Consider the following 20,614-nt stretch of genomic DNA (forward strand, 5'->3'; position numbering starts at 1 on the left):
CTATAAAAAACAGACCTTATTTGTGTCATTTTAGAAAGGCTAAGCTCGAGCCCAGAAGGACAGAAATGCCTTCTTAGGTTCTGAAGGGATGGGCAACCTCATGAGTAATTTCCTTGTCTGCTTGCTTCCATTCGGTCAGTCCTGCACAGATCATCCCTAGTAAACTCTCTCCACACTCATACTCCACCAAGATGACTCAGAGCAACATCTTTGAAGTGCCAATGGCATGGCAGGGCCACCCAGTCCAGCTGTGCTACCACAGCCTCAGAAATTTCCCACTAGAGACCTCCACTCAAGTAAAGCTAGATCCTTAATTATGCCACAGAAAATAACTTCAGAATGAAAAACAGGTAAGCAGTGTGGACTGTCAGGAGGGCTCACAAGACACTTGCTGCCAAGTTTGATGACATTGGAGTTTGATGCGCGGGACTTGTGGAACCAGCGGGATCCACATGGTAGAAGGAAGCTGTTCTCCGACCTCTACAGGAATTCCATGCCAAGCATGCATCCCCACTTCCCAACAACACACATAATCAATGAAATAAACATAATTTCCCATTAATTTATATGTTTATTCACTTTATACTCTGATTGCTGCCCCCTTCCTTCTATTCCCCCTCACACAGTCCCTGCCCCCATTCCTCTTCCCCTCTTCGCCTCTGTGAGGGTGGAGCCTCTCTCACTGAGTCTCCCTCCACCCTGGCATGTCAAGTCACTGCAGGACAAGGCACATTCTCTCCCACTGAGGCCAGATAAGGCAGCCCAGTTAGGGGGACAGGATCCACAGGCAGGCAATAGATTTAGGGACAGCCCCTGCTCCAGTTATTGGGGGACCAGCATGAAGATGGAGGGCCTATACTGGGTGGCGGGGGGTGGGGCATTGTGCTAGGGGTGGGGAGGTCCAGTCCGGGTATGCTCTTTTATTGATGGTTTAGTCTCTGAGAGCCCCCAAGGGTCCAGAAACGTAATTTTTTTTTAAAAGAAAAAGAGTGAAGTAAAGTCATTGAGTTATTAAATAAAGGTAATAGGTAGTACCCACCAGATTTAAGCACAGACAGGGAGGGAGGGAGAGACAGAGAAGTGTGGCGGCTTAGGAACATGACAGCACATACCCAAGACAGAGGAAAAGTCACATACACATCTTCACAAGGGCTATAGGTAGGATTTAAAGGGTTTCAAAGAGCCATTGCTTAAAGAACATAATTTATAACTAGGCTTCAAGATTTAGTGAAGTTTTTTTTGTTTTTGTTTTTTTTTTAGTTAAAAAAACCCAAACAAACCTGTTTTACTTAGCTCTCCTTTCTTAATGAATTTTCTTGTAAATAAAATTATAATGTATAATGAGGAGTGCTGTTTAGGTTAGGGGAGAGGGAGAGTGGGGCTAGGGTTAAACTGAAGATTACAAGCATGCTTGCCCCTACTAAGCAAGCTTAGCTAGAAATAAGGAGAAGCGGAGGCTAACACTTTGTGAGTTAAAAGTGAAAAGAAGACAGACTCCACAGTGCTGCTAGAAAGACTCTGCCAAGTCCAAGGGACTTCTGGGAAGGGTTAGTGGATTGGTGCATTGAGGGGATAGTTATTCTACCCTTTCCTTAGCATGTCTTCAGGTTAACTAGCTTTCTGGGGGGTGGGAATGGATTCCTGCCCAAGTGATTGACAGGCCTCTTAAAAGGAAGAGGCAATAGTATGTAATGTTTTGTGTAGCTCATGACCTCAGGTCTCTCTACTCAAGGCCAGAGGTTGAACTTAAATTCCATTATTTTGGCTAGAAGAAAGTAGCTTGGCCTTAAAGGGCCTCAACAAGGTCCGGATACTTCTACCACTTTATATGGTGATTTAAATTCTAAGAGATGGGCTGAAAGGGTAGCTCAGTGGTTAAGAGCTCTGTACTGCTCTTGCAGAGGACCTGAGTTCAGTTCCTAGCACCCATGTTGGGCAGCTCACAATCACAACTCCAGCTCCAGGAGATCTAACAGGAATCAAATAATCCTTCCCATATTCAAGCATCAAATCCAGACACTGTTGTGGATGCCAGAAAGTGCTGGCTGACAGGAGCCTGATATAACTGTCTCCTGAGAGGCTCTGACAGTACCGGACTAATACAGAAGTAGAGGCTCTCAGCCATCCATTGGACTGAGCACAAGGTCTCCAATGAAGGAGCTAGAGAAAGGACCCAAGGAGCTGAAGGGTTTGCAGCCCCTTAGGACAAACAACAATATGAACTAACTAGTACCCTCAGAGCTCCCAGGGACTAAACCACCAACCAAAGAGTACACATTGTGGGACTAATGGCTCCAGCAGCATATGTGTAGCAGAGGATGGCCTAGTTGGTCATCAATGGGAGGAGAGGCCCTTGGTCCTGTGTAGGTTCTATGCCCTAGTGTAGGGGAATGCCAGGGCCAGGAAGCAGGAGGGGGTGGGGTGGTTAGCAGGGGGAGAGGGGAGGGAACAGGGGTTTTGTTTTGTTTTTTTCTTTTCTTTTCTTTTCTTTTTTCTTTTTTTCGGAGGGGAAACTGGGAAAGGAGATATCATATGACATGTAAATAAAGAAAATATCTAATAAAAAACAAATATGCATATATAAACATAATTAAAAATAGAAATAAAATCTAAAAACAAATAAAGGCTAAGGACTAGCTAAGGTGCTGGGAGAAGACTTCCACCGCTAATAAGAGAACCCTTTATAATAATCACTTCATAATAAGAGCATGAGAGCCTGGAAGTAGTGAGAGCAGGGGAGTTTCCTTTATGACTTTTACACAGCCAGGTGTCACCAGGTGTCTGCCCAGAATGGCAGAACTGCTGGATGAGTACAGAGGAGAGGTTTTTTTTTTTTTTTTTAAGATTTATTTATTTATTTTATGTATATGAGTACAATTATAGCTGTCTTCAGACACACCAGAAGAGGACCTAAGATGCCATTACAGTTAGTTGTGAGCCACCATGTAGTTGCTGGGAATTGAACTCAGGACCTGTGGCAGAGCAGTCAGTGCTCTTAACCCCTGAGTCATCTCTCCGGCCCCAAAGGAGAGTTTTAAAGCCCTTCCTTGCTTTCCTCGAAGGGAAGGTACAGTTCCACAGATCATCTCCCAAGTCTACTTAACAAAGATTGCCTGGGTATCCTAGATAGGATTTCTGTTGTGATAAATCACCACAACTGGAAGCAACTTGGGAAGGAGAGAGGGTCATTTAGCTTGTAACTCTCAGGTTGCACTCTGTCACTGAGGGGTGTCCAGAGGGAACTCAAGGCAGGAGCCTGGAGGCAGGGACTGAAGCAGAAGCTATGGACGAATGTTCCCACCTTGCTCCTATGGCTTGTTCATCTGGCTTTTTACACCAGCTCGGGACGACACTGCCCACAATAGGCTGGGCCCTCCCACATTAATCAGTAACCATGAAAATATCCCACAGGTTTGCCCACAGGCCAGTCTGGTAGGGACATTTTCTCAGCTGTGGGTTCTTCTTTATAAACAACTCTAGCTTGTGCCTCCATTGACAGTGCACCCAGCCAGCCCAATGGCTGCATCCTCTATATCCTTTGTTTTAAAGCTTGTCAGGCATATAATCATGTCATATCTTCAGGTCGTTAGGCAAGCTTGGCTCTAATAACTTTTTACTTTAGACCCCTAGGATTTTTCCCCCCTTGGGGAATAGCTAGACTACCAGAGTTTGATGGGGGTTGTTTTCTATTTATCTGTATTTAGACCAAAGCTGACTCAAGATACTTTATTTTGAGAATGAGCATTAGATTTTATTTCTTACAAAGCCAACCATAGAGGTCTATATTTCTGTAACCAATGCCGAGAAGACAGACACAGTCTTTTACAAGGATTTAGATCCTGTCTATGGGATACCATGTATCTAGATGGTGTACATGGGGTACTATGCTTCATCTGTCGGAGATAATGGGGCAGTCAGCATGTTAAACACTTAACAGATGTCTTCACTCCTGTAACAAGATTTTCCTCTTATTCTATCAGGAAGGCCACTGTAAGTGTTCAGATCAGGCCCTGAAGGTATCAGGGCCCCTTTCTCTACCACTACTCTTCTGTCTTAGTTAGGGCTGCTATTGCTGTGAACAGACCCCATGATCATGGCAACTCTTATAAAGGCAAACATTTTGTTGGTGCTGACTTACAGTTTCAGAACTTTAGTCCATTATCATCATGGTGGGGGAAAAATGACAGCTTGCAATCAGACATGGTGATGGAGAAGCCAGAGTTCTATATCTTGATCTGAAAGCAGCCTGGAGAGATGGCTCAGTGATTAAGAGCACTGACTGCTCTTCCAAAGGTCCTGAGTTCAATTCCCAGCAACCACATGGTGAATCACAACCATCTACAATGTGATCAATATGTCTGAAGACAACTACAGTGTACTCATATACATAAAATAAATAAATCTTTAAAAAAAAAAAAAGAAAGAAAAGAAAGAAATCAGGAGACTGGATTCCACATTACACAGCCTTAGCATAGGAGACCTCAAAGCCCACCTAACAGTGATGCACTTCCCCAACAAAGCCACACCTCCTCCAGTAAGGCCAATAGTGCCATTTCCTATGGCCAAGCATTCCAACACATGAATCTATGGGGGCCAAACCGTTTAAGCTACCATATCTAGATTAAAAATTCTCAGTCTAGGGATATAGTATGGTTGATAGAATGCTTGCCTTGTATTCATGAGGTCCTGGCACCATATAAACTGGGTATGGTGACACATGGATGTGATTCCAGGACTCAGATAGTGGAGGCAGAAGGAAAAGAGATTCAAAGTCATTATTGGCTTTACATCTAGTTCAAGGCAAGCTTGGGATATATGAGAGCTTGAAAAAGAGAAAAGGCAAGTAAAGAAATGAGAAGAGGAGAGGAGAGACAGAGGGCAAGAGAGAGACAGAGACAGACAGAGAGGGAGAGGGAGAGGGAGAGGGAGAGGGAGAGGGAGAGGGAGAGGGAGAGAGAGAGAGAGAGATCACCCACTGAGTCTGGGAAGGAGGAGCAAAGGCAGAGTCTGGCTCTTACCCTCTCTGCTCCCAGAGTTCCAAGAGTGAACAGAGAAACTTATTCTGCTCTACAGTTCATAGAACTTATTTGAGGAACCTGAGAACAGAGGGTCATATTCCTAATAGGCACCTGGCTTTTGTTGGCCCCCAGACTTCAGCACAACTGATTCCATGATAAAAGTACCACTCAGGCAGTAAAACTCAGCCTGTAGACAGCACCACCAGCCAAAACAAAAGCAAAGACCCATTGTTCTTGGGAAGTCCCTAAATGTACTAATCTTGTTTTTTTGGCTTCTGTAGTTCCACTTCTAGCTGACTGTTCTTGTTAACTGAAGTATGTCAAGCCAGGATATGGACTTTGTTCTTTAAAGCTCACCCTGAGAGGGACTCAGTGCCTCACTGGGATCCTGACCCAGTATAGTTGCCAGAAGGCTAACAAAGACTTCTGATTGGTCTAACCCCAACTCCAAAAACCAGTATTCTATGCTGGATACCCTGTAACCATTTGCTCACTTTTCCTTTGTGGCCCAAGGACAAGATGTGCTAGAGCAGGTGGTGAGGTGGGCTGTGAGGGGAAGATGTTCTAGAGTGGAAGAAGGAAGCAGCCAGGCCTTCTCCACACCCACACAATGCTCTGAGGGAGTCCAAGTGACTGAAGAGTTTTGGGTAAGAGACACACTGTTTTGAACCCAAGGCAGAGCTTTCTTGTCAAAGTTTTCTCAGTTTGACCTTGAGGTCTCTCTGGAGCAGCCCTTGCCCTGGCCAGTTTCCGGAGGAATCCCACGATGTGTGTTTGTGATGTGTCTTTTAGGGAATCATTTTGATTGGTTGGTTGAAATACTGGGATCAAAGCAAGGCCTTGATTAAGTTAGGGAAGCACAAGTCTACTGAGAACATAGCCAGCCCTTTAACGCATTCTTATTTTGAAGCAGGATCTTATTAAGTTTATGACTAGGCTAGCCCCAACCTTCTGTCTGCTATGGCTTGCCACATAAGCTGGGGTTACATGTATGTACCATCATGAGAATAATTCTTTTTTGTTTGTTGGTTGGTTGGTTGTTTTAAAGACAGTGTTTCTATGTTTAGTCCTGGCTGTCCTGAAATTCACTCTGTAGACCAGGCTGGCCTTGAATTCACAGAAGTCTGCCTGCTTCTGCCTCCCAAGTTTTGGGATGAAAGGGGTGCCTTTTTCACCCCCTTTCTTTTTAAATGACATCTCAATTTATTATGGGGAGGAGGTCATGTGTGTACCATAGTGTCTGCGTGGAGGTCAGAGGTCAGTTTTCAGGAGTCATTTTTCTCATTCTATCATGTGTAAATCTGCTTGTCAAGCTTGCAGTGGGTGCCTTTACCCTCATAGCTGTCACATTATTTCTGGGGTCAGCAGTTGTAACCAAGTAGGTTGTAAGTAGTTGTCCCATAGGAAGGAGATTTATGTATGGCAGATATATGGGCTGACCATGTGGAAGAATACAGAGAAGGCAGAGTGGATAGATGCCATGCAAGGATGACCAAAGCCTGTTGCCAGGGTGAGGAAAGTCCAACTTATATTTAATCGTTTCCTTGTTTGTCTGTTTGACTTTGGAAATGTTGAGGATTCAGCTCTTCAGAATTTTGCACAGGCTAGGCTAGTGTTCTTCCACTGAACTATATACCTATTACATTTAATATACCAAATTACATTGAAAATACATATGGAGGTATAAAATTACAGGAACTCCCTACAGCTCTCCTGCCCAAGGCTCTCTCTCTTAAGCCTATCTCCCTCTACAGCAACTCTGAGAAGTGAAAGAAAAAAAAAAAACTAAATCAGGTAAATTGGTAGTTCTGCCCCCAAATGGGGATTATGTTTTCAGACAAAGGCAAAAGGAAGGCTTTAGATAGCCATTAAGTCCAATTATACTAGGCAAGCATATGTTTTTTTGCACAGCCAAGTTTGTATTTTATATAATAAACCAGCAGGCATTACTTAGTCATACAAATTAAAATGTGGTTGAAAAGCCATAAATCATACCATGAAGATTCCATGACGTTAGAGGTTAAATTCGGATTAGGAGCTGGGGAGCTAGGTAAAGTGCTAGCCCTGTAAAGTGTAGGGACCTGAGGTAACTCCCTAGCATCTACTTGAAAGTTGGGTGTGGTGGCACTTACAATCCCAGTGCTGAGGATGCAGAGACAGACAGATCCCCGGTCTTCATTGGCCACTCAGCCTCCCTGCAGACATCTAAGCCAATGAGAGACAGGATTTCAAAATACAAAGAAGATGACTCCTGAGGGACAATGCCTGAGATTGACCTCTGGCCTCCGCGTGCGTGCACACACACACACACACACACATACACACACACATCTGCATACATGTGCACCCTCCCACACACACACATACCTGATAAGAATGTCGGGCTGGTAGGGAGTCTGCGGAGGTGTCACCAGTATTTTTAACTTCGTACGCAGGCAGTAATTGGCCTCTTCTGCACTGATCTCTCTCTGCTGGACTGACATCAGTACTCACAACATAAACACAAAGCTGGAGGACACATATATGCTGATTAGGGGACTGCAGAGATGGTTCCGTGGTTAAGAGCACTGGTTGTTCTTCCAGAGGACCCAGGTTCAATCCCCAGCACCCATGTGACACCCCACAATTGTCTATAACTCCAATTCCTGAGGATAGGACACCTCACACCAAAGCACATAAAATTAAATAAGTAAAAAGTTTAAATGTGGGGCTGGCGAGATAGCTCAGTGGGTAAGAGCACTGACTGCTCCTCCGAAGGTCCTGAGTTCCAATCCCAGCAACCACATGGTGGCTCACAACCACCTGTAATGAGATCTGACGCCCTCTTCTGGTGCGTCTGAAGACAGCTACAATGTATTATGCCAGAGCAAGCAGGGCCGTCCTGAGTTCAATACCTAGCAGCCACATGATGGCTCATGGACATCTGTACAACTACAGTGTACTCATACACATAAAATAAATTTTAAAAAGTTTTAATGTATAGATATACATCTTGATTGTTTTAGTTACTGTTCTATTGATGTGAAGAGATGTGGTGACCAAGGCAACTTATAGAAGAAAGCATTCGGTTGGGAGCTTACTTATAGTTTCAGATGGTTAGTCTATGATCATCACGTCTGAGAGCATGGCGGCAGGTCCATGCTGCTGGAGAAGTAGCTCAGAGCTCACATCTGATCCTCAAGCTGCAAGCCAAGGAAGAGAGCCTGGGCCTTACTTAAGCTTTTGAAACCTCAAAGCCCACCCCTAGTGACACACCTCCAACAAGGCTAGAACGACTCCAACGAGGCCACGCCCACCACAACAAGACCACACCTCCCAACAGTCTCCAAGCAGTTCTAATCATTGGGACCAAACATTCAAACATGAGCCTGGGGGGGGGGGGGGGCGCAGAGGGGAGATCATTCTCATTCAAATCACATTAATGAAAATGAATTATTTAAATCTGACTCAAGATGCCAGTTATTTCATTTTCACTCGGATTATCCTGTATACTTTAATCAAAAATTTTCCCTGCCCAGTTTTTTTTCTTCCCCCAACACTAGCGACTGAACCCAGAGCCTTGTGATACTAGACCAGTGCCTAGCCAGTAAGATGCCCAGCCTGACATAAAAACAAATTTTATCCTTACTTTCCCTCTCCACGCCTAGGTCTTCCAATTCAGCAGGACTGGGGAGATAGCTCAGTAGATTCAAATCCCAAACCCCACGTAACAAGCCAGGCGCGGCAATTCAACCCTGCAGCCCTAGTGTTATGGTGGGGCTGAGAGACAGTCCTGGGATTTTCTGGTAGTTGGCCTAGCTCCAGGTTCAGGAGGAGACCCTGTCTCATGGAAATGAAAGCAGGACACAGGGTGTTACTCCTCTGGCCTCTGTGCACAGGGGTACATGCCCATACCACACAGATGTACACTACTCGCTTCCGTATACATACACCCCCCCACACACACACATATGGAACCCATCCACTCACACTGTTACACACACACACACACACACACACACATACACACACACACACACACACACACACACACACACACACACAGGGAACCCATCCACTCACACTGTTAGGTGAATTCACAAACAGAGGTGAAAGGGAAAATAAGCAGGTCAGTGGAGGGTAAACTATATTGAAACATTGTTGCAATCTTCACAGTTCCCAAAACAAACAAACAAACTTTGGCAGGAAGCAAAACTTTGGCTGAGTCTAGACATAATGTCTGCTACCGAACAGGTATTTCCTCAGTTCGTATGTGTTTCTCAGGAGACAGCTTTGCCATTTACAAGGAGAAAATTATAAGTATTTAGTGGAGACACCAGATAACATGGATCAGGTGATCAGTTAACTTTAACTTCTCCAGGGGCCATCTGACAGGGCGTCTCCAACTAAGATGCCACCAGAAGCCATTACGTGCCCACCACTTGGCTTACCTCCTCCCAGAGGACCCCAAACCTCAGTCAAGGCATGAGGATACACTAGGCTGCAACTGCTAGGTAACAGTTCTTAAATTAACTGACTCTGATTCTTTACAGGCCAGTGTGGCGGTAGAGAGAAATGCCGAAGAACAGCTTCAGGCTGCGAAGATGAGGGAGGGCAGGTGGGATGGCAGGCGCAGTGGATGAAGGTCCCCGGTGGAAGAAGAGAACGCTGGCTTCCTGCAAGGTGTCCTCTTACTTCCACACTGGAACAGTGGTATGTGAATGAAAATAAGAAATAAGAAAGGGGGACATGACTGCTCCTAGGTTTGCTGGAGAAGAAAGTTTATTGTCGATGAAAGGGAGGGCATAGCCAGAGGCAGGGGCATCTGGGAGAGTCCAGAGTGAACATGACACCGAGTGGACCACGTGAGGAGATGAGGGAAGGAAAGAGCCAAGAGACCAAGAAGGTTTTGCCAGGAGGGTAAGGGACAGACAAAAAAAAAAAACCAGGTCACAAGTCACAAATGGCTGGATTATATTATACAAGAAAGGGCGGCTGGAAGAAGAGCAGTCCCATCCCGGGGGCCTGAGAAGTTTAGGGTGGGGGCGGGTATTCCTGCCATACCCTCTAACAGGTAGGGACTCTGGAATGCTGGTAGCTGGGTCTGCTTTGATATGCTAAACAGGCACCTCAGTTAGCCATTTGTCCTGGGTTTGAGACATACCATCATCACATGTATGCATATGTGAACTCCATACTGCACGCGAGCACACACACACACACACACACACACACACACTAAATGTAATTTTTAAAAGTTTAAAAAGAAAAAAAAAATAGTTGTCTCTGAGAGGTATACATTGTCAAACTGAGAGTACAATGAAGGTATCTTTAAAAATCTTTTATTTTATTTTATTATTTTATTTTATGTGTGTTCATGTCTGTGCACCACATGAATGCCTCATGCCCACAGAAGCCAAAAGAAGGGATTAGATTGTCTAGGGTTGGAATTATAGGTGGTTATGTGCTGCCTGGTGGGTGAATTGAAGCCAGGTCCCCTGGAAGATAAACCAGTACTCTACTGCTGAGCGAGCTCTCCAGGCCCTGATTCCTGATCTCTTCTGTGGGGGAGAGGTGTGGAAGGGGAGGGAGGGTACTGAGGTGCACGCAAAGGCCAGAGGCCAGATATCATTCCTATGGAGCCATCTACCCCTTCCTCTCTCCTTTCCTCCCTCCCTCCTTCCCTCTCCCTCCCTCTTTCCTTCCCTCCTTCTTTCCTTTCTTTCTCCCTTTCATCTCCACGTGTGTACACGTGTACCTGTATGCATGCAGGCATGCACATACCATGGCATACATGTTGGAGGCCAGAGGATGACTTCAGGGGTGAGTTCCTGCTCTCTATCTTGTTTGAAGCAGGGTCTCTTGTTCCGTGCTTTACTCAATCTGTAACAGACGTGAACAGTCAGTTGGGATAGCTCTTTGCTTTGGGACCAGCGTTCTTTTATATGTATTTTGTGCTTCTTGAGCTTTGTAAGCCAGGCCTCTAAGCCCCTGAGGACCCTATCTCTATCCCCCACCTCCCAGTAGGAGCTCTGGGTTTTATGTGGATTCTGAGGATCTGAGCTGAGGTCCTTAAGCTTCCACTGTAACTGCCTAATCCACTGAGCCTTTCCCCCAATCCTCATCTTGGTTTGGGGGACAGGATCTCTCATTAGGTTCTGGGGCTGGCCAGTGAGCCTCAGAGGTCTGCGGGTCTCAGCCTCTACAGCCCTGAGGTTACAAGTGCTGGGCCACTATTCCCAGTGTTTTATATATGGGTTCTGGGTACTGAACTCAGTATCCATGCAGTCTCTCCAGCCTACTATAGCTACTACTCTAGTGAATAGAGTTCTCTCAGTCTGATGGCTCTTGTCCCTGGTGTCCACTGATGAGTGTTTTTCCTAAAGTCTCCAGCATACAAAACGAGCTATAGTGTCCACTCTTGCTGAGTTACTCAATTGGGTAAAGAAAGCTGGTGGGGGAGTTATGGGTGCTAGAATGAGTTCCCATTACTGATATGGAGTAACTTCCAGAGGAAGGAAGTAATGTAGACATACTAAGATGGGCCGCAGATGATTTTACAGACGTCCTAAGAGTATATTTCCTATTGACATCTTAGCTGTCTAGCTTTACATGTGTGCACACTGTGATGGTTGCACAAAGGTGGAATCGCTTAAGACACTATTCTCAGTTGAGAATGGTGGTATTCTGCCTCTGTAACCCAACCCTTTGGAGATGAGTGATGGAGGATCAGGATTTCAAGGCCGCCATCTGTGTATGTGGCCACACACAGAGAGTTTAAGGCCAGCCTGAGCTATACCAGACCCAAACTAACCCTCTTCCAAATGAGATGATTTTCTCAGAACTTCCTGTAGTTAAGTGGTGCGTGAATGTAGTGTCAGATCCTGATTTGAAGGAGATTGAAAACTTTTTCTCCTCTCCTCTTGATTCAATTATCTACTTGGTTTTTTTTTTAAAGATTTATTTATTTATTATATGTAAGTACACTGTAGCTGTCTTCAGACGCACCAGACAAGGGCGTCAGATCTCATTATGGGTGGTTGTGAGCCATCATGTAGTTGCTGGGATTTGAACTCATGACCTTCTGAAGAGCAGTCGGTGCTCTTCCCCACTGAGCCATCTCACCAGCCCCTATTTGTTTGTTTGTTTAGTTTTTTCAAGGCAGGCTTTCTCTGTGTAGCCCTGGAACTTGCTTTGTAGGCCAGGCTGGCCTAGAACTTAGAGCTCTATCTGCCTCTGGCTCCTGAATTGATTCAATTCCTTCTATGTCTTTTCTTTTGCTCAGTTTGCATCCCTGGGGAGCAAACCCTTCCTTCGCCCTGTGCACATAGCAAGCACTCCACACTGAGCTATATCTCTAGCACCAACACCCAATTTCTGGTAAGTCCTTCAGTTCTCTATCCCTCGTGACTCAGTGGTTACATGTGTCCCATGGGGCATTGGCAGAGAGAACCCAGGGCTAAAGGCTCCTTTTCAAGATAGTTTATATACATGGCCGGTTGTCTGAAAGCTCGGTGAGAGCTATGGTTCACAGACCCCACTCCTTGTCTACACGAGCTTCCCACAGGGTACCAGCCTCCCACGGGGCACCAGCCTCCCACAGGACACTAGTCTCCCACAGGGCACTAGCCTCCCACAGGGCACTAGCCTTGCAACTTGTTGGCCGCCATCCTAAAGTCAGCCTCCTGAAAGAACAAAGCAAGCAGACTGCTGTGTTTTGGTGGTCTAACTGCACAGGTTGTGTAGTCAATTTCTATAAAAGCTTGAGGTAGTCTCAGGGGCTGCTATGGCTTAAAAAAATGGGAAATGGCATTATCCCTTGATTTGGAAAGGACATAAGGGAGTGAAAGAGTCTACGCATATAGACTTGGTCACAAGTTTTTGGTTTTGAGAAATAGCATAGACAGATTTGGTTAATAGGTTTCAAGTTGAATACAGGTAAACACAGTTGTCTCTCTCCCTTTGAATCTAAACTTGAATCTGCAAATTTAGCCATTGTCCAACTAAAGAACATGAGAAAGAAATGAAGTTCTTGTCATTATTCTCTAACAAATGCAATAGAGCAGGTTTTTACATAACGTTGACATTTTATTAGGTACTAGAAGTAACTAGAGGGCTGGGAGATGACTCAGCAGGGAAAAACTGTGGCTGCCCACCCTGAAAACCTGAGTTATATCTCTAGACCTCATGGTGGTCTAGAACTGTCTCTCCAAAGTTGTTCTCTCACCTCCACACAAGTACCATAGCATGTACACAGGAAGAGAGAAAGAAGGAGATACACACTCACACACTCACTCACACACACACACTCACACATACACACACGGGGGTGGGGGGAGGATACAGAGACAGACAGACAGACAGACAGTGGTCCCAGGATTATACCCTGCGAAGAGGAGTGCTGCTCTGTGGCAGGCAATGCATGGGGAGAGACAGAGCTGGAGGGGACACAACCGGGAACTAGTGAGAAATCCCATGTCAGCTCAGGACAATGGCCATGGGAAGTTGGCAGATGTCATTTGTTACTGCCACAGCACATTTATAGAAATGAGGCTAAATAAAGTATGGTGACAGTTGGGGATGTTTGCATTGCTGCAGAGTAAGAGTAAGCAGAAGTAGCTGTAAGGAAACACATGGATTAAATTTGTACAGGGAGACAATTGTCAGGAAGAGAAAACAGGAGCCAACACCTCATTTCACAGGCATGTAGATCCACAGAGGCAGGAAGGAGAAGAGGGTGTGCTGGGGCAGGTCGGGGAAACATCTGCTAGTGGACATGCATTTGGGGAGAAGGGGAATGACGGAAGTGGTCTAAATTGTTGGGGTGATGGCTTACAATTTTGTGAATATGCCGAAAGCCACTTGTACCATTTGGATAAACTATGCGGTATATGGATTATGTCTCAGTAGAGCTGACATTTCAAAAGGCAAACATAAGACTGAATACAAACACACACCTATATAAATTAAAAAAAAAAAATCTGCTTCATAGTACAAATAACTTATGACCCCAATGTTAACCTACCTCCCTGTGCTAATTCCCACATCCTGTGACTCCTGTTGATTTTTTTCTGTCTTTCTGTGTCTCATCCACCCTGATCATCAGGGAGGAACCCGACTGAGTTGAGAGAATGAAGAAAAGACACCCATATAAACACACAGAAAAGCTGCAATCGGGTGGACTGGCTCTCTAAGGTGAAGAAAGCTCAAGAGTCCACAGTCTCGGTGTGCTTCTTACATACAGGTGAACGGGGAGCCGAGGAGACTGCATGCAGCTGAACAAGGGAGGAGGCGGAGCGGGTTCAGCTAGCCTCAGTGGGAGCAGTGTTTGTTGGGCGGCAGCATTCAAGGCCTTAGAACCACAGGGCTGAGAGGTGAGGGGGTAGGGGAGAAAGCAGCCGTGGCCATTTTCTGCATATACTATCTACAGCTGCAGTTGGACCAGGAAGGAAAGCCTTGCCATTTCTTATGGGCCTGAGGCATTGGGGTCCGTGACATGGCTGTGGCCTAACAGCGTAAGTGAACAATGCCCCTTACAACAGGGAGACACTGAGATTCGGTTCTGTTGTTCTTTTTACTTTTTTTCTTTTTTGGTTTTTTGAGATAGAGTTTCTCTGTTTAGTCCTGACTGTCCTGGAAATCACTCTGTAGACCAGGCTGGCCTCGAACTCAGAAATCCGCCTGCCTCTGCCCCCCAAGTGCTGGGATTAAAGGCGTGTGCCACCACTGCCCAGTTATTCTTTTGTCTTATTTGGTATTTCCCTTCATTAAAAATAGCTTTTTGGGGGCTGGTGAGATGGCTCAGCAGGCAAGAGCACTGACTGCTCTTCTGAAGGTCCTGAGTTCGGATCCCAGCAACTACATGGTGGCTCAACCACCCATAATGAGATCTGACACTCTCTTCTGGTGCATCTGAAGACAGCTACAGTGTATTACGCTAGAGTGAGCAGACCGGAGCGAGCGGGGCGTCCTGAGTTCAATTCTCAGCAGCCACATACATGATGGCTCACGACCATCTGTACAGCTACTCATACATATAAAATATAAATAAATAAATCTTTTTTAAAAATAGCTTTTTTGCCCGGCAGTAGTGGCACACGCCTTTAATTCCAGCACTTGGAAGGCAGAGGCAGGTGGATTTCTGAGTTCGGGGCCAGCCTGGTCTACAGAGTGAGTTCCAGGACAGCCAGAGCTATACAGAGAAATCCTGTCTCGAAAAACCAAAAAAAAAATAAAATAAAATAGCCTTTTTTTTTTTTGGTTGACTGGAGTAAACGGGGGCTGATTGGAGTGAGTGGGGTTGACCAGAGCGAGCAGAGGTCCTAAATTCAACTCCCAACAACCAGATGAAGGCTCACAACCATCTGTACAGCTACACTGTGTACTCATATACATAAAATAAATAAATCTTTAGAAAAATAGGGTTTTTTCATAAAATTTATCCAGATTACCTTTTCCCCCTCCTCGTACTCCTCGCAGCTCCTCCCTATCTCCCCTCCAATCCAGATCCACTTCCTTTCTGCCTCTCTTTAGAAAAGAGCAGGTTTCGAAGCGACGACAAATCGTAATCACCGGAAGTAGAATAAGATAAAACAAAAAGACATCACATCGAAGTTAATAACCCAACAGAAGAAACAGATCCCCGAGAGAAGGCACAGTAGTCAGAGATCCACGCATCTGTACACTGAGGAGTCTCACAAAAACACTACGGAGAGCTATAGTACCTACGCAGAGGGCCTAGTGCAGACCGGTGGCAGCCCTTGGCTCATAGCTTCCGTCTGCGCATTCATATGGGTTTTGCTCACTTGGTTCAGAGAGCCTTATTCTCCTGGTGTCCTCTGTCCCCTCTGGATCTTCCAGTCTTTCTGCCTCCTCTGCCATAGAATTCCCCGAGCTCTGAGGGAAGGGTTTTGACACAGCTATCCCATTTAGAGCTGTGTGTTACAAGATCTCTTTCTCCTTTTCTCTCTGCATAATGTGGCTTCCTGTATTTGCTCCCATCTGTTGCAGGAGAGAGCATCTCTGATAATTGTTTCTAACCTTTTCCTTCCTCAAACAATGCTGTGACATTAAACACTTTTATATGCTTATTTCATACATAGGCAGATGTGGCCAGGCTATGTCGTCAGAGGAGAGGAACCACTAGAGAGCAATGTTTTATATATTTCTACCTGAAATGGAGGACAGTTCTGATTTCCTGACTTTTTTTTTTTTTTTTTTTTTTTTTTTTTTTTTTTTAAGAAAATGCCTCTATTAGATCAGGCTGTATTGGGATTGGAGAGATGGCTCAGAATTAAGAGCACTGGCTGCTCTTCGGGAGGACCTGGGTTCAATTTCCAGCATCCACACGGCAGCTCACAACTGTCTGTAACTCCAGGATCCAACACCCCTCACATAGACATACATACAGACAAAACATCAAATGGGCATAAAAATAATTCTTTTTAAAAAAGAATTTTAAAAAAAATCAGGCAATACACAATCCTGTAGGGCATTTTCTTAATTAATGTTGGATGGGGGAGAGCCCAGCTCATTATGGGTGGTACAATCCGTCAGCTGGTGGGCCTGGGTTCTATGAGAAAACAGGCTGTGCAAGCCACAAGGAGCAAGCCAGTAAACAGCACCCTCTATGGCCTCTGCATCAGCTCCTGCCTCCAGGTGCTGGCCCAGTTTGAGTTCCTGTCTTAATTTCCTTTAATGAGGAGTAATGATGTGGAAGTATAAGCCAAATAAACCCTTTCCTCCCCAAGCTGCTTTGGTCATGGTGTTTCATCACAGCCACAGAAACTTTGACTAAGACAGTTGGTTAATATCCTATTTGCCATGTGTTGGCTTTGTGACTTTCTCCATGTTAGAGATATAAAATCACACGTAGTACTATAGACCTTTGTTGTTCTGGATTTTGGGTAGTGTGTGTCTGTGATGCAATACGCATGCATGCTAGGTGCTCATGTGTAGGGCAGAGGACAACCTTGTGGAGTCCGTGTTCTTTCTGCCTTAGCATGAGCTCTGATTGAGCACAGGGCCCTAGGCTTTTGCAGCCAGCACCTAGTCAGCTCACTAACCCAAGACTTCTCATCTCTAAGGTCCTAAAACAATCCAATCATAGTGATCTTTGCCACATTTATGACTTTCTCTTTTTTTAATTTTATTTACTTATTTATTTATTTTAGACAACTATAGATGTCTTCAGACACACCAGAAGAGGGCATTGGATCCCATTACAGATGGTTCTGAGCCACCGTGTAGTTGCTGGGAATTGAACTCAGGACCTCTGAAACAGCAGTCAGTACTCTAAACTTCTGAGCCATCTCTCCAGCCCCATTTATGACTTTCTTACCAAGTGCTTTGAAATATTTATTAAAATTAAAAGTTGAACTGGGCAGTGGTGGCACATGCCTTTAGTCCCAGTACTTGGGAGACAGAGGCAGGCGGATCTTTTGAGTTCGAGGCTAGCTTTGTCTACAGAGCAAGTTCTAGGGCAGTCAGGATTACACAGAGAAAACTTGTCTTGAAAAACAAAACAAAAAATTTCTAAATTTAACCAAACAAACAAACAAAAAATTGAGATAGGGCTACTGTCCTATGCCTGTAATCCACATTCTAGGGATTGTATTGATTAACTGTACTGATTAACTTTTCTCATTGTTGCAACAAAACATTTGACAAAAACTGTAAAGTCCCCGCTGAGCTACTCTGGCCAGTGCAACGGGGTGCCGGAGGCAGCAGCTCTACAATGTAATGTCCCCGCTGAGCTGCTCTGGCCAGTGCAACGGGGTGCCTGAGGCAGCAGCTCTACTTGGTGCATCAGGTGTGAAAGACTGGAGACAGCACCAGAGATCATAGACAGAACTGGTAGCCCGGACTTCAAAAGGAACTGAACCTTTAATCCGCTTTCCTGCCTGAAGCCCTTGCTTGAAGAGGTTTGTTTACAGACTGCTATGTTATTTCCCTGTTCTCACGTCTATGCTAAAAGCCAAAGGATTGTTCTGCCTTAGCTATAAATATCCTGGTCCATTTAGTAAAGATTACACCTTGATAAAGGTACTTGGTGTCGTTCTCTTGTCTCCTAACCCGCTTATCTTCACAGAAACTCGACTTCCCCAGTTCGTGAATCACCCACGGGAGAAGAGAAACTGCAGGACAGTTTCCTTCAAAAAACAACTTACAGAAGGAAAGAGGAGAAAGCTTATTTTCAGCTACAGTTCTAGCTAGAACAGTCCATTCTGGCAGGGACAGTATGCCAACAGCATCGGGAGGCAGCTGGTCCCACAACATCCACCGTCAGGAAGCAGAGGAATGGATGCCGAAGGTCAGTGTGTTTTCTCCTTTTTACTCAGACCGGGACCAGTAACTAGGGTGGGTATTCGCACCTCAGTTAACCTAATCTGGAAAGCCCTTCAAAGACATGCCCAGAGGTTTGCCTGCTGGATCCTCTTAAATCAACAATCAAAATCAAACACCACAGAGGCTAGGGCAGACCACTGTCTGAGGCTAGCTAGCTTAACCATACAGCAAGATCTGTATTAAAAAAAGCAAAACACAAAAACAAAAACGGTGAGAGAAAAAAAGAAAAACCGCTAGCAATATTTCAGGTAAATACTTAGGTCGAGTTTGTTTCCTGTTGCTGTAACGGAATCGTTAGCAGTAGGAAATCTGGAAAGAAAAGAGGTTTGTTTTGGCTCATACTTCTGGAGCCTGGGAGGTTTGGGATTCTGTGCCTGAATCTGCATCATGTGACAGAAGCAGTTCCGAGAGCAAGGACTGAAAGAAGAAGAGATAAAGGGTCAGACACTTTACCGAGGGTTCTCTGAAAGGTTCTTGTAAAAACTAATTAATTATTGCAAGGAAGACATTGATTTCTCAAGACCCCGCCTCCCAACTCTATTATGTTGCTAAAGCCAATTTCAACATGAATTTTGCTGAGGACAAACCATTCCGAGCCACAGCAACTTACTGGGAATAAATCTAGCAATATTTAACCCTAACATGTGAAGACATTCATAGTAGGGATTGCATACCAGCAGAGTTTAACCAACTCCTTTGAAATGCTTGCCGTACAATCATGGGATCTAGAGTTTGGATCCCCTGCACCCAGAATGGTGGCCTGTCTATAATCCTAGCACTCAGAAGGTGAAGACAGGAGATCCCTAGAGCAAGGTGGCTTAGGTAGACTAGCCTAATCAGTGAGGTCTGGGTTCAAGTGAAAGAATGTGCCTCAAAATATATAATGAAGAACAATTGAAGAAGACACCTGATAGCAACCTCTGGCTTCCACTTAACTCTCATGTATATGCATATGCACCTGCATAAACACATGTGCCCATACATGTGAATGTGCATACTAACACATATATTTACACATGCCAAAAATAAATGTTAAACATTTTTAAATCTTTTGTTTGTTTGTTGTTGTTTTTTTGTTTTTGTTTTTTGAGACAGGGTTTCTCTGTATAACCCTGGCTGCCCTGGAACTCACTCTGTAGACCAGCTGGCCTCAAACTCAGAAATCCTCCTGTTTCTGCCTTCTAAGTGCTGGGATTAAAGGCATGGCCACCACTGCCTGGCTTAAATCTTTTTTAAAAAGATTTATTTATTTTATTTATATGAGTACATATAAATTGCTGCCTTCAGACACACCAGAAGAGGGCATTGCAGATGGTTGTGAGCCACCATGTGGTTGCTGGGAATTAAACTCAGGACTTCTGGAAGAACACTGACTGCTCTTAACCGCTGAGCCTTCTCTTCTGCTCCCAAACTTTTAAATCTTTTTTTTTAAAGGATGTATTTTTATTTTATGTGCATTGGTGTTTTGCCTGTATGTCTGTCTATCTCTGTGAGGGTGTCAGAAGGCCTCAGGGAACTGGACTTACACACAGTTGTGAGCTGCCACGTGGGTGCCAAGAACTGAATGGTCCTCTGGATGAACAGTCAGTGCTCTTAACCGCTAAGCCAACTTACCAGCTCCCACTTTTAAATCTTTAATAAGTTATCTTGTATATTAGGATTGATAGTTTTTATACTATCAGATAAATTACTTTGGGGGGAGGCTGGAATTCATATGACACCTAGGCTGGTCTTGCACTTATGACAGTCCTCCTGCCTCAGCTCTCAAGTTCACAGTACAGATATGAGTTACCACATCCAGCTTGCTGTCAGGTAAATCCTGAAATGTTTGTAGATTTGAATTTGAGCAGTTTTAGAAAGGAAAAGAGGTGTAGTTCACCTCTTTCTCACTCAACTCACCTCAGGGTCTATTTTGATCAATAAAATGTGGCACCAGCAATTACTTCTATACAACTTTTGAGCCTTGCAACTTCTCTTCTTGGAACTCAAATGAGGCCAGTCTCCTCTACACATATGGGTTAGCCTACTGCCATTGGGTGAGGCCAAGTTCATATCAAGGTCAAGCAAAATGCAGCTGTGCGGGTGACTCCGTCAGACCCCAGCAAGTTCCCTAGTTGATTCCAGCCGGAGCTGCCAAACCACAGAAGAGCAAGCAACTAAAATAAGCATTTTTGAACTACTAATTTGGAACATGGTTTTCAGTAAATAACTTTACAAGGTTTTCTAGGGAGTTACTGAATAAAAAAAGAAAGAAAGAAAGAGGGGGGGGG

The 20,614-nt window shown here is 44.8% G+C and overlaps 2 long non-coding RNA genes across 5 annotated transcripts in view; one reads left to right on the forward strand and one right to left on the reverse strand.

The window, feature by feature from the left end:
* Positions 1–14,205, forward strand: part of LOC116083472 — a 32,078-nt gene extending 17,873 nt beyond the window's left edge. The window contains exons 2-4 of the long non-coding RNA XR_004115734.1: positions 9,551–9,710; positions 12,283–12,377; positions 14,104–14,205. This is a non-coding gene — a long non-coding RNA (uncharacterized LOC116083472). The remainder of the gene's footprint in view (positions 1–9,550; positions 9,711–12,282; positions 12,378–14,103) is intronic.
* LOC116083471 overlaps positions 6,935–20,614 on the reverse strand; it is a 14,451-nt gene continuing 771 nt past the window's right edge. The window contains exons 2-7 of one of the 4 annotated variants that reach the window (XR_004115730.1): positions 20,244–20,474; positions 15,449–15,524; positions 10,782–10,880; positions 8,099–8,200; positions 7,386–7,526; positions 6,935–7,223 (exon numbers count right to left, since the gene is read on the reverse strand). This is a non-coding gene — a long non-coding RNA (uncharacterized LOC116083471). The remainder of the gene's footprint in view (positions 7,224–7,385; positions 7,527–8,098; positions 8,201–10,781; positions 10,881–15,448; positions 15,525–20,243; positions 20,475–20,614) is intronic. The other 3 variants (XR_004115731.1, XR_004115732.1, XR_004115733.1) reach the window with 3 other exon arrangements.

Source organism: Mastomys coucha, unplaced genomic scaffold (assembly GCF_008632895.1).
Source record: "Mastomys coucha isolate ucsf_1 unplaced genomic scaffold, UCSF_Mcou_1 pScaffold8, whole genome shotgun sequence".
NCBI lineage: Eukaryota > Metazoa > Chordata > Mammalia > Rodentia > Muridae > Mastomys > Mastomys coucha.